The sequence below is a fragment of the Oryx dammah genome, unplaced genomic scaffold (genome assembly GCF_014754425.2).
Source record: "Oryx dammah isolate SB20612 unplaced genomic scaffold, SCBI_Odam_1.1 HiC_scaffold_27, whole genome shotgun sequence".
NCBI lineage: Eukaryota > Metazoa > Chordata > Mammalia > Artiodactyla > Bovidae > Oryx > Oryx dammah.
This window is the reverse complement of record NW_024070211.1, coordinates 14,722,014-14,737,892: the sequence shown is the minus strand read 5'-3', so window position 1 is coordinate 14,737,892 and position 15,879 is coordinate 14,722,014. Positions and strand designations below refer to the sequence as shown.

Below are 15,879 nucleotides of genomic sequence, written 5' to 3'. Positions count from 1 at the left end.
TACAGACAGAGAAATATAAGAGCATGTGACAGGTACACCAAGGGTGAGGAGCTTTAAGAAGCAGTGAAGGCGTCTACACATTGAGAAATGAAAGGGTCACAGCAATAATAATAGTAGCAATGTGCTCTATCTCCTGAATGCTGACACACAGCAACCTAGAAGGTAGACAGTATTGTTAGCTCCATTTTACAGAAAAGAGTATTAACCCAGGGAATTCGCTGGTGGTCCAGTGGTTAGGACTCTAAGCTTTCACTGCTGAGGGCTGAGGGTTTAATCCCTGGTCAGGGAACTAAAATCCCAAAAGTTGCAGTGAAGCCTAGAGGAAAGAAAAGTGGGGAGGATATTAATTCAGAAAGTGACTTCAAAGCTGCAGGATGTAACTGATGAGCTATAGTCCTTCATTGCTTTCTTGGGAGAGCTGGGAGATCAGAGTTCTGGCACGAGTTCTGCCACTAAATTAGCTATATGTGCAGGGACAAGCAACTTCACCTTTCTAGGTTTCATTTCCTTCTCTGAAAATTGAGGGGATTGGTCTAGATAATCTCTAGCTCTTATGTAATATGAGTCTTTGATTAAAGCCAAATGGAAGAGGGACTCCCCTGGCAGTCCAGCGGTTAAGAATCCACCTTGCAATGCAGGGGACTTCGATTTGATCCCTGATTGGGGAACTAAGATCCCACATGAACAGCAACTACTGAGCCTGTGAACTCTGGAGTGCATGGGCCACAACTAGAGAATCAATGTGCCACAATTAAGACTCAACACAGCCAAATAAATAAATAAATAAAACATTTTTAAGGCAGAATGGTAGATATATATATACAAGATGGGCAATGAACTGAAAATTTAGCCATAAGTGAGCAGGGAGACCAGACCAAGATCAGAATGCTGAATGTTTTATATAGTGAATTTTCAAGCAATAAACCCATACTCTGACATATAAAATCTATAATTGAAAGACTTTTCATCTCTATATTTCAGTTAGGTATAATATCAACAATTAAAATTTTTCATACCTGGAAATTTATAAATACTGTTCTTGAAACCCTGCTAAGCTGGTTGAATAGAATAAAAATAGAAGAGTCCAAGTGACACAGTCTGTATATGAAGGATTGTCCTGTAGAGAGAGAAAAGAGCTATTTATAATAAACATTTGTAATAAAGAGACAGAAAGAACTGCTGAGGTACATAAATATTTATGGAAATAAATTATATAGGAGAATTTATCAAGTATCATTTCTTTAGCACATAAAAACAGATCATCTAGCACAGAATATTAGTTAATGGGAATCCTGAACCTCTTAATATTAAAGTCTGTAATAAAGATTTCCAAAATTAAAATATATTATGCCAGACTGAAAGCAAACATACTTTTCAACTTTAAGAATAAAATAAACTTTTTAAGACAACAGCTGTTCAAAGGCTGGCCAACAGATGAAATACCAAGACAGCAACATATGTTCTATTACCCTTTTCCTACAAATGACATCAATATGATTTGCAAGAAAACCAAACAGAATAGCTTTAAAGATTCAACTTACAAAGTTAAACATTTCTTTAAAACTCTATGGTTAACAGGGAAGTGGAGGAAAAAGTCCTACTACATATGTTCACAAAGTCCCATTCAGTTCAGTTCAGTAGCTCAGTCGTGTCCGACTCTTTGTAACCCCATGAATCACAGCACGCCAGGCCTCCCTGTCCATCACCAACTCCTGGAGTTCACTCAAACTCATGTCCATTGAGTCGGTGATGCCATCCAGCCATCTCATCCTCGGTCGTCCCCTTCTCCTCCTGCTCTCAATCCCTCCCAGCATCAGAGTCTTTTCCAATGAGTCAACTCTTCGCATGAGGTGGCCAAAGTACTGGAGTTTCAGCTTTAGCATCAGTCCTTCCAATGAACACCCAGGGCTGATCTCCTTTAGAATGGACTGGTTGGATCTCCTTGCAGTCCAAGGGACTCTCAAGAGTCTTCTCCAACACCACAGTTCAAAAGCATCAATTCTTTGGCATTCAGCTTTCTTCACAGTCCAACTCTCACATCCATACATGACTACTGGAAAAATCATAGCCTTGACTAGATGGACCTTTTTTGGCAAAGTAATGTCTCTGCTTTTTAATATGTTATCTAGTTTGGTCATAACTTTCCTTACAAGGAGTAAGCATCTTTTAATTTCATGGCTGCAATGACCATCTTCAGTAATTGTGGAGCCCAAAAAAATAAAGTCTGACACTGTTTCCACTGTTTCCCCATCTATTTGCCATGAAATGATGGGACCGGATGCCATGATCTTCATTTTCTGAATGTTGAGCTTTAAGCCAACTTTTTCACTCTCCTCTTTCACTTTCATCAAGAGGCTTTTTAGTTCCTCTTCACTTTCTGCCATAAGGGTGGTGTCATCTGCATATCTGAGGTTATTGATATTTCTCCCGGCAATCTTGATTCCAGCTTCTGCTTCTTCCGGCCCAGCGTGTCTCATGATGTACTCTGCATAAAAGTTAAATAAGCAGAGTGACAATATACAGCCTTGACATACTCCTTTTCCTACTTGGAACCAGTCTATTGTTGCATGTCCAGTTCTAACTGTTGCTTCCTAACCTGCATATAGGTTTCTCAAGAGGCAGATCAGGTGGTCTGGTATTCCCATCTCTTTCAGAATTTTCCAGTTTATTGTGATCCACACAGTCAAAGGCTTTGGCATATTACAGTCACCCAGATCTTTCATTTGTTTGCCAGATTGAACCAGTGTATCTCAATTTGCAGGAGCAGCTGCAAATTTAATTCTTGTATTAAAAATGTTTCAGTTTTGGGCTTCCCTGATGGTCCACTGGTGAATAGTCCACCTTGCAATGCATGGGACACCTGTTCAGTCCGTGGTATGGGAAGATCCTACATGCCATAGAGTAACTGAGCCTATGCGTTTCTACTCTAATCCAAACCTTTTTCGTTACCAAAAACAATCTGTTCAACTATTTTGCTCACTGATGAAGTTTTGTTAATGTAGAGACTGTTAAGGCTTTACATTCATAGGCAGTGGGAAAATGAATTAAATGCTTTTTAAATCAATCAATTAAGCTAGGAACTCCCATCAAAATAATTTTGACTAAATTAGTGAAATCATTTTTAAAATAATACAGGTTATTTCTAATTTTAAAAAGGTATTATAGGGCTTCCCTGGTGGCTCAGAGGTAAAGAATCCGCTTGTCAATGCAGGGGACACACGTTTGATCCCTGGTCCAGGAAGATCCCATGTGCCACAGAGCAACTGAGTTCGTGCACCACAACTGCTGAGCCTGAGTGCTGCAACTGCTTGAAGCCCACGCTCCCTAGAACCTGTGCTCCGCCACGAGAGAAGCCACTGCAATACGAAGCCTGCACACTGCAACGAGAACAGCCCCCGCACAGCAATGAAGACCCAGCGCAGTCAAAAATAAATTAATTAATTAAATTTAAAAATAAAGGCACTATATACTTTTAGAAAAAGTTTCAAATATAAGCAGTTATAAAGAAGAAAATGGAATGAAATAACGTTTAAATAAGCATCCTGAAAACACCACCAGACAAAAGATAACTGCTCAAATATACTTTAGTTAATAAAATAAACACATCAGTTACCCACTCATGAGGAGGTCTGAATTCTGGCAAATTAAAGCATTCAAAACACTGACCTGGAAGTTAACAACAACAAAAAATTTTGAGCAGCAACCAAAACAGAAAAGAGCCAAGATGATCTGAGTATTCCATGAGTGCAATGTGACTTCCTCTTATGATTGGCAAAGTTTATGTAAAAAAACATTCCCACAGTCTCTACAGCTGGGAAGAATGGGAGACTTAAAAAAATCTTTTTTAAATAAAGGGACAAAAAACAAGCTGAGAGCAAAAGGTTAGGGAGCTGGGAAGCAGCAAACCTGTGGAGATGGGTTATCAACACTTTTTATGTGTTTACATTTGAAGTACAGCAAGAATAGAATTGGCTGTGAAAAGGATTTTAAGAAATACCTATCATTAAAACAGCAGGTCTAATTCAGAGGTAAACGAGGACTCTGTAGTTGGGGGAACAAAATAAATAACCTGTTTTGTTTTTTTTTTTTTTGCTGTGCTGAGTCCTTGTTGCTGCATGGGCTCTTTTCTAGTTGCAGCAAGCGGAGGCTACTCTCCTTGCAGTGGCTTCTCTTGTTGTGGAGAATGAGCTCTCCAGTGTGCAGGCTTCAGTGGCTGTGGCTCCCAGGTTCGAGAGCACAGGCTCAACAGTTGTGGCGCACAGGCTTAGTTGCTTCGTGGCACGTTGGATCTTCCTGGACTAGGGATTGAACCTCTGCTCCCTGAACTGGCAGGAGGATTCTTTACCACTGAGCAACCAGGGAAGCCCAATAACTTTGGAGAACAACTCCTCCCAACCCTAAAATCTCATCCACTCCTAGCCCCAGTGAGTGAAAAGGGCACTCAGTAAAGGGTATTCACTTTGATAGCTTTAATAGCTATAACTATTTAGCTTTAACTATTTCAACAATGTTATTTAAGAAAACTAACTAGCACTGTCCACTGTACTGGGTCTGTACAGAGGCAAGTAAAGTTAATTCTGGGGCTTTTTAAAAGAGAATCGATTTTTGAACTTAGTCTGTACCAGAAACAGTTCATATATACTGATGAAATGTCATCTTTAGTGATAACCACCAAATTCTACCCTAGCAGAAAATTATCTGAGTAGATTTGCGTATTAACCCCCAGCATCCTTTCTAACTTCCTTGTGGAAAATTAAAATGTCCATTTCCCAGACTCCTCTACAGTTATGTTTCCCCATGTGAAATGAGGTCTATCTGTCAGCTGTTTCGTGAGATTTGGAAGGCAGAAATGGGGCGGGAGCCATCTTTCTGCTCTTCTGGCTATTAATCCTGGCAAGCACATTTATGGAAACATTGGGTTTTTCTGCAGTGTTCCAGCGTCCCGAACTTCACAACTGTCAAGAGACAAGTTTGGTGGAGATAGCCGTCTCTAGTTGGTGGGTGTTGAGGGGCAGTTTCAGAATAGCAATTTCCTGACCCTTGAACTGCAGCAAGCAATGTCATCTGGAACTCAGATGTGGCTGGGGTGGCCTCCTGAGACCCTCCCCTGGAGGGCCTGATAGGTAGTCTGGTGCTGGGAATAATTTCTGAAGGCCCACGCCTCCCAGCCCTTCCAGTGATTCTGCAAACAGACTAAAATGCTAGAGTTGTTTCTCTTTCCTGCAACTGGGCCCAGATGACATATTAGCACACCAGTTGCCTCAATACATAAGCAGAAGGGTGATTGGTCTGTCTGTGAGCTGCAGTACTGAGCAGTGTGCTTGATGATACATGCTCTGGAATCAGACTGCCACGGTGCAAATTCTGGCTCTGCCATACATTAACCTTCCTGGGATGTTAACATCCCTGTATCTTAGTTTCTTCATCTGTAAAATGGGACTAGCAATAATATCTTCCAGTTATGGGACATAATAAATGAAAAGATAATCTAAGTAAAGTACTGGTTTTTCCAGTAGTCATGCATGGATGTGAGAGTTGGACTATAAAGCTGAGTACCAAAAAATTGATGCTTTTGAAGAGTCCCGTGGACTGCAAGGAGATCAAAACAGTCAAGCCTAAAGGAAATCAGTCCTGAATATTCATTGGAAGGACTGATGCTAAAGCTGAAACTCCAATACTTTGACCATCTGATGCAAAGAACTGACTCATTGGAAACGACCCTCATGCTGGGAAAGATTGAAGGCAGGAGAAGGGGACGACAGAGGATGAAATGGTTGGATGGCATTGCCAGCTCTATGGACATGAGTCTGAGTAAGCTCTGGGAGTTGGTGATGGACAGGGAAGCCTGGCATGCTGCAGTCCATGGGGTCACTCAGAGTCGGACACGACTGAGCGACTTCACTTTCACTTTTCACCTTCATGCATTGGAGAAGGAGGTGGCAACCCACTCCAGTGTTCTTGCCTGGAGAATCCTAGGGACGGGGGAGCCTGGTGGGCTGTCGTCTATGGGGTCGCACAGAGTCAGACACGACTGAAGCGACTTAGCAGCAGTCTTAGAAAAAGCCCAAGAGATGTTAGCTATTATCACAGTAATAATATTACTAGTTATGCAGAACACTTTAAAACACTGCTTTAATTGAGTAGAAAATGTAAACATTTAGAATTTTTAATTTTAGAATTACCATACATTTTATTGTGACCTCAAGGATTTTAACTTACACACAAGTGGTCACAGAAAAGATCTGACTGGTTTCATTATATATGTATACCCAGAAAGAGTGACCATTTCAGAACCACAGTGTACCTGAAGATAGCAAACTAGCCAACTAATTAGTTACTCTAACTAGTTTTTGAGGGTCTCACCCTAAGGAAGAGTAATTTTCTAGTAACAATTTTTGCCATTTTCCCATTAAAATACTACCTCATTAATTATGCTCTGACTTTATTTTTTGGGGCTCTAAAATCACTGCAGATGGTGACTGCAGCCATGAAATTAAAAGATGCTTACTCCTTGGAAGCAAAGTTACAACCAACGTAGACAGCATATTAAAAAGCAGAGACATTACTTTGTCAACAAAGGTCTGTCTAGTCAAAGCTATAGTTTTCCAGTAGTCATGTATGGATGTGAGAGTTGGACTATAAAGAAAGCTGAGTGCAGAAGAATTGATGCTTTTGAACCGTGGTGTTGGAGAAGACTCTTGAGAGTCCCTTGGACTGCAAGGAGATCCAACTAGTCCATTCTAAAGGAGATCAGTCCTGAGTGTTCATTGGAAGGACTGATGTTGAAGCTGAAACTCCAGTACTTTAGCCACCTGCTTGTGAAGAGCTAACTCATTTGAAAAGACCCTGATGCTGGGAAAAATTGACGGTGGGAGAAGCGGACGACAGAGGATAAGATGGTTGGAGGGCAACACCGACTCAATGGACATGAGTTTGAGTAAACTCCGGGAGCTGATGATGGATAGGGAAGCCTGGCGTGTTGCAGTCCATGGGGTCGCATAGAGTCAGACACAAGTGAGCTACTGAACTGAACTGATAAACCAGGGTGTGTGTTATTCAGATTTTTTTCCCAGCTTCATTAAGATAGAACTGACAAATAAAAATGTAAGATATTAAAGTGTACATTATGGTATCTGATATACACATACATTGTGAAAGGATTCCTCCTACCTAGTTAATTAATGCGTGCTGATTTGCTGAGTTGTGTCTGACTCTTTGTGACCCTATGAACTGCAGCCCACCTGGCTCCTCTGTTCATGGGATTTTCCAGGCAAGAATATTGGAGTGGATTGCCACTTCCTCCTTCAGGGGATCTTCCCGACCCAGGGACAGACCTGTGTCACTTGCATCTCCTGCACTGGCAGGCAGATTCTTGACCGCTGCGCCGTCTTTACCTTTTCTTTCTTTTTTTGGTGAGAACATTTAATTTCTGCTCCCTTAGCAAATTTCCATTACACAATACAGTGTTATCAACTATAGTCTCTATGGTATACATTAGATCCTCAGAGCTTATTCATCTTATAGCTGAAAATTTTGTGCCTTTTTTGCAATCTCACCCTATTTTCCCCACCCTCCAGTCCCCGGCTACTTTTCTACTCTGTTCTATGAGTTGGACTTTTCAGATTTCACATATAAGTGATAACATGCAGTATTTGTCTTTCTTCACCTAGCTTAATTCACTTAGCATATTATCTTTTGGGTCCATCCACGTTGTCACACGTGACAGGATTTCTTTTTAGTCATGACCAAATATTATCCCATTATATATAAACCACATTTTATTTATCCATTCATCCATTATCAGACACTTAGACATTTATTTAAAACTTAGATTGTTTTAAAAATGTTATGAGAGGAGACTTCATGAGAATGAGATCAGTACTCTGTAAGATTTGAAAATTGGAAGTTTAAAATTTTAAAAGTTTAAAATTCTAAGTTTAGGCTTAGAATGCTATTCTAATGTGCTTATTAAGAAGGTCTTAGATAAAAGTATGGCCTGGTTTGGTGTGCAGAAGTGAATTCTGTGTTAAAAAAAAAAAGTGTATTCTGATGATAAAAAAAAGATTTTGGAATAAAGCTCCCCCCACAATATGCTGAAATTGTAAGAACCCTGTGTTTCACCTTATCCACCAACCAGTGAGACAGAGGGCCCTGAAGCCAATACAAAGGTGTTTGCTGTACCCTCGACAGTTCAGATGCTGCAGAAAGTCCAAGACTCAGAGCAATGGAGATTTACTGAAGGGTTAGAAAAACAATGGAAAGAAAGAAACTTCATGCTTTGATACAATAACTACTTTTACACTGTTCTGAAAATCATACAGCTATATATATTTTTGGGCTTCCCTGATAGTTTGGTTGGTAAAGAATCCACCTGCAATGCAGGAAACCCCATTTCAATCCTTGGGTTGGGAAGATCCCCTGGAGAAGGAAACAGCTACCCACTCCAGTATTCTGGAGAATCCCATGGACTGTACAGTCCATAGGGCCTGCAAAGAGTTGGACACGACTGAGTGACTTTCACTGTCATATATATTTTGTTCTTTTTTTAAAAAAATATGATATTTTGGTTGTGTCAGGTCTTAGCTGCAACGCTTGGGATCTTTAGTTTGGGCATGAAAACTCTTAGTTGTGGCATGTGGGATCTAGTGCCCTGGGCAGGGATGGAACTTGGGTCCCTTGCATTGAATGTGCAGAGTCTTAGCCACTGGACCACCAGGCAAGTCTCTCTTTCCCTTTTTTTAAAGAAAAAATCTTTTATTTTCATGAGAACAGATATTCTGAAATGTGAAATGTATTCATTCAATATCTATTGAGCACCTGCTCAATGCCAGGCGATCCCTGGCCCTGGGAATACAAATCGGATGACACATCAGAGATCAGTGCTCTATAACACCTCAGTGTCCATCAGCAGAGGGAGAGAAAGAGAACGAAAGTACTCCTAGGAGAAGGAAACTATAAAACCAAGGAAGCAAATGACTGCCTGGCAATGTCCACATCCGTGCATGCCAAGTCGCCTCAGTCACGTCCAACTCTTTGTGACCATATGGACTGTAGCCTGCCAGGCTCCTCCGTCCATGGGATTCCCCAGGCAAGAATACTGGAGTGGGTTGCGATGTCCTTCTCCAGATCTTCCTGATCCAGGGATTGAACCCACGTCTCTTAAGTCTCCTGCATTGGCAGGAGAGTTCTTTACCACTTGTGCCACCTGAGAAGCAAGTCCACAAAAGCTTCCAAAAGGCAGTAACAGTCGAGTCTTGAAGGATGAATAAAAGTTCATAATGGAGAATAGGACAAAGGACATTCTAGACAGAAGCCCCAAGGGCAAAGGCATAGCAAGTATTAAAAAGCATGACCTCTTCAAAAAAGTTTGCTATGGCTAGAGACTCAGGGTCTGTGAAGGGACAGTGGGAGATGAACAGAGAACAGTGTGTAGGTGTCAGCTCCTGAAACCCCTCCACTTCTGTGGGTCTGGACACTTCTGAAGGATTTTAAGAAGAGTGACATGGTTATAGGTCTACCAATGACTAGCTATGTGACTTAGTCAAGTTACTTAATCCTAAGCACCAGTTTCCTTTTTGTAAAATGGAGACACTGACTGTTAAGAGGCGCTAAGGAAGTCTGTTGAGAGGATTAAGTAAGATAATAGCTAAGATAAATAAGATTAACAGCAATAAGAAATAAAGACAAACAACAATGAGCACGTGAAGATAAGTTTAGCATCAGGAGTCATTAAGGAAATGCAAGTAAAAGTCATAGTGAGATATGACTTCACACCCATTAGGCTGACTACTATAAACACACACACACACACACACACACACACAGGAAAATAACAAGTGTTGGCCAGGATGTGTAGAAATCAGAACCTTCGCGTACTGCTGGTTGGAATGTAAAATGGTACACCCATTTTGGAAAACAGCCTGGTAGTTCCTAAATGACTAAACGTAGAGTTACCATAAGACTCTGCAATTCCACTCCTAGGTTTATGTTTATGTTTAAGAGAAATGAAACTATATATGCCCATAGAAATTTGTATACAAATGTTTATAGCAGCATTATTCTTAACAGTGAAAGGGTGGAAACAACTCAATGTCCATCAGCATTTGGGAAATGGACAAACAAAATGTGGTAGATCCATACAACAGAAAGTTATTCAGCCATTAAAAAGGAATGAAAAACTGATTTCCTATTTGCTACCACATGGATGAAACTTAAAAACCTCAAGCTAAGCGAAAGAAGCCAGTCACAAAACACCATATATTTTATGATTTCATTTATATGAAATATCCAGCATGGGCAGGTGAGAGACAGAGAGTAGGTTAGTGCTGTCAGGGGCTATTAATGGATGTGGGGTTTCTTTATGCAGTAAAGTGTTCTATAATTAGAGAGTAGTGATGGCCGCATAACTTTGTGAATACACTAAAAAACACTGAATTGTACACTTTAAAAGGTGAATTTTATGGTATATGAGTTATATCTTCATAAAAGTAAATCGCTAATATTTGAAGGTTTACTAAGCACAGTAGTAAGCATTTTACACCCATTATCTTATTTCAGTCCTCACAACAGCCTCATGAAATAAGTGCTACTGGGATACACATGGTATAGATCAAGAAAGAGAGACACAGAGGAATAAAAACAAATCTTCTCCAAGACTGTACATGAAGCAAGTGAACAGAGACTGGAATTCAGGCTGACTGACCCCAAACCAGCACTCTTTTAAGTCCTGCACTTTTCTTCTGGACATAATGTATGCAAAAGGCCTAGCAAGCAGGTGGGTGTGTGTGTGCTCATTCATGTCCAACTCTTTGAAACTCCATGGATCAGGCTACCCTGTCCATGGGATTTCCCAGGCAAGAATACTGGAGTGGGTTGCTATTTCCTTCTCCAGGGGATCTTTCCAACCCAGGGATGGAACCAGTGTCTCTTGCCTCTCCTGAACTGGCAGGAGAGGCATTATTTCTTTACCATTAGCGCCACCTGGAAAGCCTAGCATGCCATTTGTTGTTGTTCAGTCGCCAAGTCATGTCTGACTCTTTGCGACCCCATGGACTGCAGGACGCCAGGCTTCCCTGTCCCTTGCCATCTCCCGGAGTTTGCCCAAGTTCATGACAATTGAATCAATGATGCCATCCAACCATCCCATCCTCTGTCACCCTCTTCTCCTTCTGCCTTCAATCTTTCCCAGCATCAAAGTCTTTTCCAATGAGTCGGCTTTTCACATCAGGTGCCCAAAGTATTGGAGCTTCAGCTTCAGCATCAGCCCTTGCAATGGATATTGTATTCAGGGTTGACTTCCTTTAAGATTGACTAGTTTGATCTCCTTGCTGTCCAGGGGACCCTCAAGAGTCTTCTTCAGCATGACAGTTCAAAAGCATCAATTTTTCGGTGCTCTGTCTTCTTTACGGTCCAGCTCTCACATCCATACATGACTACTGGAAGAACCATAGCTTCGACTAGATGGACATTTGTCAGCAAAGTGATATCTTTGCTTTTTAATATCCCAGTGGCTCAGCATGCAGTTAGGGCTCAATAATTATTAGGTATTATTGTTATGATGAGCCAGTTTGTATACCCTGAAAAAAAAACCCAAAACAGCATGGAGAAATAGTGGGAGAGGCAGGGCCAGGGAGATTAATTTAAAGGCTTAATGAAGTTGTCAAAGTAAGAAATGGTGAGGAACTAAATTAAGGCATAGAGACTGAAAAACAGAAGTGATATACAGGAATTTTTCCAAGAAAATAGGAACTGTCCTATAAATTGGGGTAGTTACAACTCGATATACTAATATTTACACCTACAAAGCGTTAACGTAACTTGCGCTCATAATTGTACTTTTGCTTTTTTTGCCAGTTTGCTTGTTTTTTTGATGCCTGGATGCTCAGGCCTTGACCGCATATTCCCGGAGGGGGAACAGCCACTCTTTCTACCGCTGCTTCTTGGTCTTCAGGTTCTGTTCATGCTCGGTGCATGGCTCACGTTTTCTTGGGTCGCAGATCAGAGGCTTCTTGCCGTTACAGATTTCCTGAGGTTCTCTTTCTGAGTCTGGTTAATGACGGTGAGTACACTGGCGATGGATTTGCAAACGAGAATCTTGGAGAGTTTGGAAGGCTCACTGCCTGTCACTTTCGCCACACGCAGCTGGGATAGCTCCACCTTCAGGTCTTCCAACTTTTTCAGCAGCTCCTCATTCTTCTTGCCACAAAGGTCTTGAGCCTTTATCTCGGCCATGGCTGTATAGTCTGCCTCTGCAGCCTTCTCGGAGGGAAAGAGCCATAATTGTATTCTTGAGTCAGCAGGAAAGGTTTAGGTTATTCTCAAAGTATGTGATTAAGTCATGGAAATGGGTAATACGTTTCAAATTTTCTTTCCAGTAGATTGACCTTATAAGTTGAAACAGCTAGTTATACTAGTTCATGGAGACAGTCAAAATTCAATTGAGGACATCCATAGTGGTCCAGCGGTTGGGAATCCGCCTGCCAATGCAGGGGACATGGGTTCAGTCTCTGGCCCGGGAAGATTTCACACACAACTAGAGAGTAGCCCCTGCTTGCCACAATTACAGAAAACTCGCACACAGCAAAAGCCAGTGCAGCCAAAAATAAATACATAAAAATTAAATTTGAAACATTTTAAATATCTGTAAGAGTTTAATTTATAACAGTCCTAAGAATATTAAAGAATTAATGATTCCCATCAAGTTCAAGATCTTTAAAGGAGGATGAAAAAGACAATATACATATTTTAGGAATCATTAAGTTAAAAAGAATTGATGCTTTTGAACTGTGGTGTTGGAGAAGACTCTTGAGAGTCCCTTGGACTGCAAGGAGATCCAACCAGTCCATCCTAAAGGAGATCAGTCCTGGGATTTCTTTGGAAGGAATGATGCTAAAGCTGAAACTCCAATACTTTGGCCACCTCATGCAAAGAGTTGACTCATTGGAAAAGACTCTGACGCTGGGAGGGATCCGAGGCAGGAGGAGAAGGGGACGACAGAGCATGAGATGGCTGGATGGTATCACTGACTTGATGGACAAGAGTTTGGGTGAACTCCGGGAGTTGGTGATGGACAGGGAGGCCTGGTGTGCTGCAATTCATGGGGTCGCAAAGAGTCGGACACGACTGAGCAACTGAACTGAACTAAAGTTAAAAAGTCTTTGGAATAGAAGGAAAAGACATGCATTTCCACAACTAAAGGAAAAGATTTAGGTAAAAATATAACTCTTATTACGGTTGTGGGCTGGAAGACCATCTTTCTAAAGGCATGTGTGTGCTCAGTCATGTCTGACTATTTGTGACCCCATGGACTGTGACTGCCAGGCTCCTCTGTCCGTGGAACATTGGTAAGAATACTGAAGTGGGATGCCATTTCCTCCTCCAGGGATCAAACCTGCATCTCCTGTGTCTCTGGCATTGGCAGGTGTGTTCTTTACCACTGAAACACCAGGGAACCCCCCTTTTAAAGGTACATAGCTATTAATTAAGAATTTAATGTATCACCAATACAAAGGTCACAAATACAAAGTTCAGTCTCCTTAGGATAAATCCCTGGGCCATGAGAAACTTCAGCAAACTGGCGTGGTAATTGTATGGATACATATCTTTTAACCCTGTAAATTAGAATTAAGAAACTGGAATCAGAATTAAATATAAAAATGTTAAGAAAATAAAAACCATAGTTGAGGAAAGTCTCAATGAGACGATGGCATTTAAAGTAAAGTCCAAAGACGGTAAGAGAGTTATTCAGATATCTGGAGGAAGGGTGTTCCAGGCAGATGGAACAGCAAATGCAAAGGCTCTGAAGAGAAGCAGGCAAGGAGGTTGGAGAAACATCAAGAGCTGGGGAGGACTTCCCTGGCACTCCTGTGGTTAAGACTCAGTGCTACCAATGTAGGGGGTATGGGTTGGATCCCGAGTCAGAGAGCTAAAAGAAATGTAGAAAATGGAGGGCTGGGGAGAGTAACGAAAGAAGGAGTCAGAAAGGAACAATAGATTGTGGGACAGTAGGACATCCCGGGGCTCCCCTGGTGGCTCAGCTGGTACAGAATCTCCCTGCAATGCGGGAGACCTGGGTTCAGTCCCTGGGTTGGGAAGATCCCCTGGAGAAGGGAAAGGCTACCCACTCCAGTATTCTGGCCTGGAGAATTCCAAGGACTGTATAGTCCATGGGGTCCAAAGAGTCGGACACAACTGAGTGACTTTCACAGGACATCGTGGGACCAGTTCCTGTGGACTTGGTAGACTCTTTAGGGTCTTGGGCTTTTGGTCTGAGTAAGACGGGGACCCACTGAAGATGAGGAGCCACTGACCAACTCTAAGCAAAAAAGTGACAGGAACTTTCCTCAAGGGGATCAAAACACTTGCACCAAATTCTTTAATTATTATAAACAGACAGGTCACTGAAAAGGTTAAGCCTATTAGACATAAATTCTATTTTATCTAGAAAATAAGATTTAAATGATACATGACGAATCAAGTATTATCCTATCTTACAAAGTTTGGGGGCTCAAGTCATCATCAACAGCAGAGCTGGTGATTTCAAGGCTGCAAGATAAGTTCTGGCAGGCTGCTCTCTTTCACGGGGAAGTCACGACTTGAAAGAAGCCAAGGTAATCAGGATGCCTCAGTCTAATATTTCACAGCCTAACCCAAACATGCCCATTTGGCCGAGGGTGGCAGGTTAGATTCTCACTTCCCATTTACCATTTGTGTGGCCAGGGGCACTCCCAGGAATAAAGGTATCTGATTCCTGGTTATAGTCTGCCTGACAGCCCTTCAGTGAAGGGCTCTTGCTCCAGGGGTCCCACACACTCAAACCTTATCTGAGACTCGGGGAAGATTAGAGAGGAAGTTTTGAGCCTGAGGTTTATTCTGCTGAGGATTTTAGACTTGTTTCTGATAAGATCGGTTAAGGGCTTTAGAGCATGGGGACGATATGACTTGCTTACTTAAAGACTATGGAGGTGACTTTAGGAGGGAATGAAGAGCGAGAACAGGAGGCAAGGGCGCTGGAAGCCTGCCACTGTTCACCTCTTGGCTTAACGTTTAAATGCTTAATGCGTTTCCTCACCTAGAAAGTGGAAAAACCACCGGCCTGACTAGATGGTTGTTTTATGTGAAAATAAGTGAAATAATTCATATAGGCGAAAGCACTCCATTTACTAAAGTTCTGCAAATATAAAGGCTTATTAAGAACAGAAGTAATACTGATGTGTGTAGTTTAAAAGCCCAATAGGTGAGAATCTACCGCTTGCAAACGCATTTTGGACTAAGCCTAACATAAGGTTATATGTCTACTATATTTCAATTTAAAAAGAAAAACGAAAGCCGGGGGCGGGGGGGAACCGCCTTTGAAAGACACAGAACCTGGCTACTGGCACAATCAATAATAAGTAAGCGCATTTGAAGGCGAAGGTGTCAAACCGCTATTAACTTACAAAAGATGCCGTCTACATGGGCAGAAGGTGCGTATGTGTGAGTCCGTCATAAAAGAGTAATTACAGCACAATATTAGTTAGGTGTAGTAAGTCTGCTTGGATTCTAAGCCCGGATCTGTCGCGTCACGATATAAAACCAAAGGATGGCAGATGTACGGAGAAACTCGGACTCCTGGCTGCAAGTGACAAGCCCCAGACCTCGGCCGCCCCATCCGGCGGGCCACCCATCACTGGCCGCGCAGCCCGAGCCCCGCCGGCCGCCGACCCTCCGGGAGTCTGCGGCGCCCGACGGCTCCAGACACGCCCGGCACCGGCCCCGCGCCGCCTTCCCGCCACCGCCGCCAGGAGGCTCCGCGCGCCTTCCCGCCTTTCCCCGCGCCACGGCCGGGCCGGGCCGGGCGGCCAAGCGGGCGCGGCGCTCGGCGGGGGCGGTCGGGCGGGC

General features: G+C 42.3%; 1 protein-coding gene and 1 pseudogene across 1 annotated transcript in view; both read right to left on the bottom strand.

The window, feature by feature from the left end:
• ZBTB8A (zinc finger and BTB domain containing 8A) overlaps positions 1–15,879 on the bottom strand; it is a 60,099-nt gene that overhangs the window by 42,923 nt on the left and 1,297 nt on the right. The window contains exon 2 of the mRNA XM_040228043.1: positions 1,017–1,117. The gene's annotated coding sequence lies outside the window, so the exon portion shown is untranslated. The remainder of the gene's footprint in view (positions 1–1,016; positions 1,118–15,879) is intronic.
• On the bottom strand, positions 11,446–12,437 carry LOC120854219 (annotated as a pseudogene).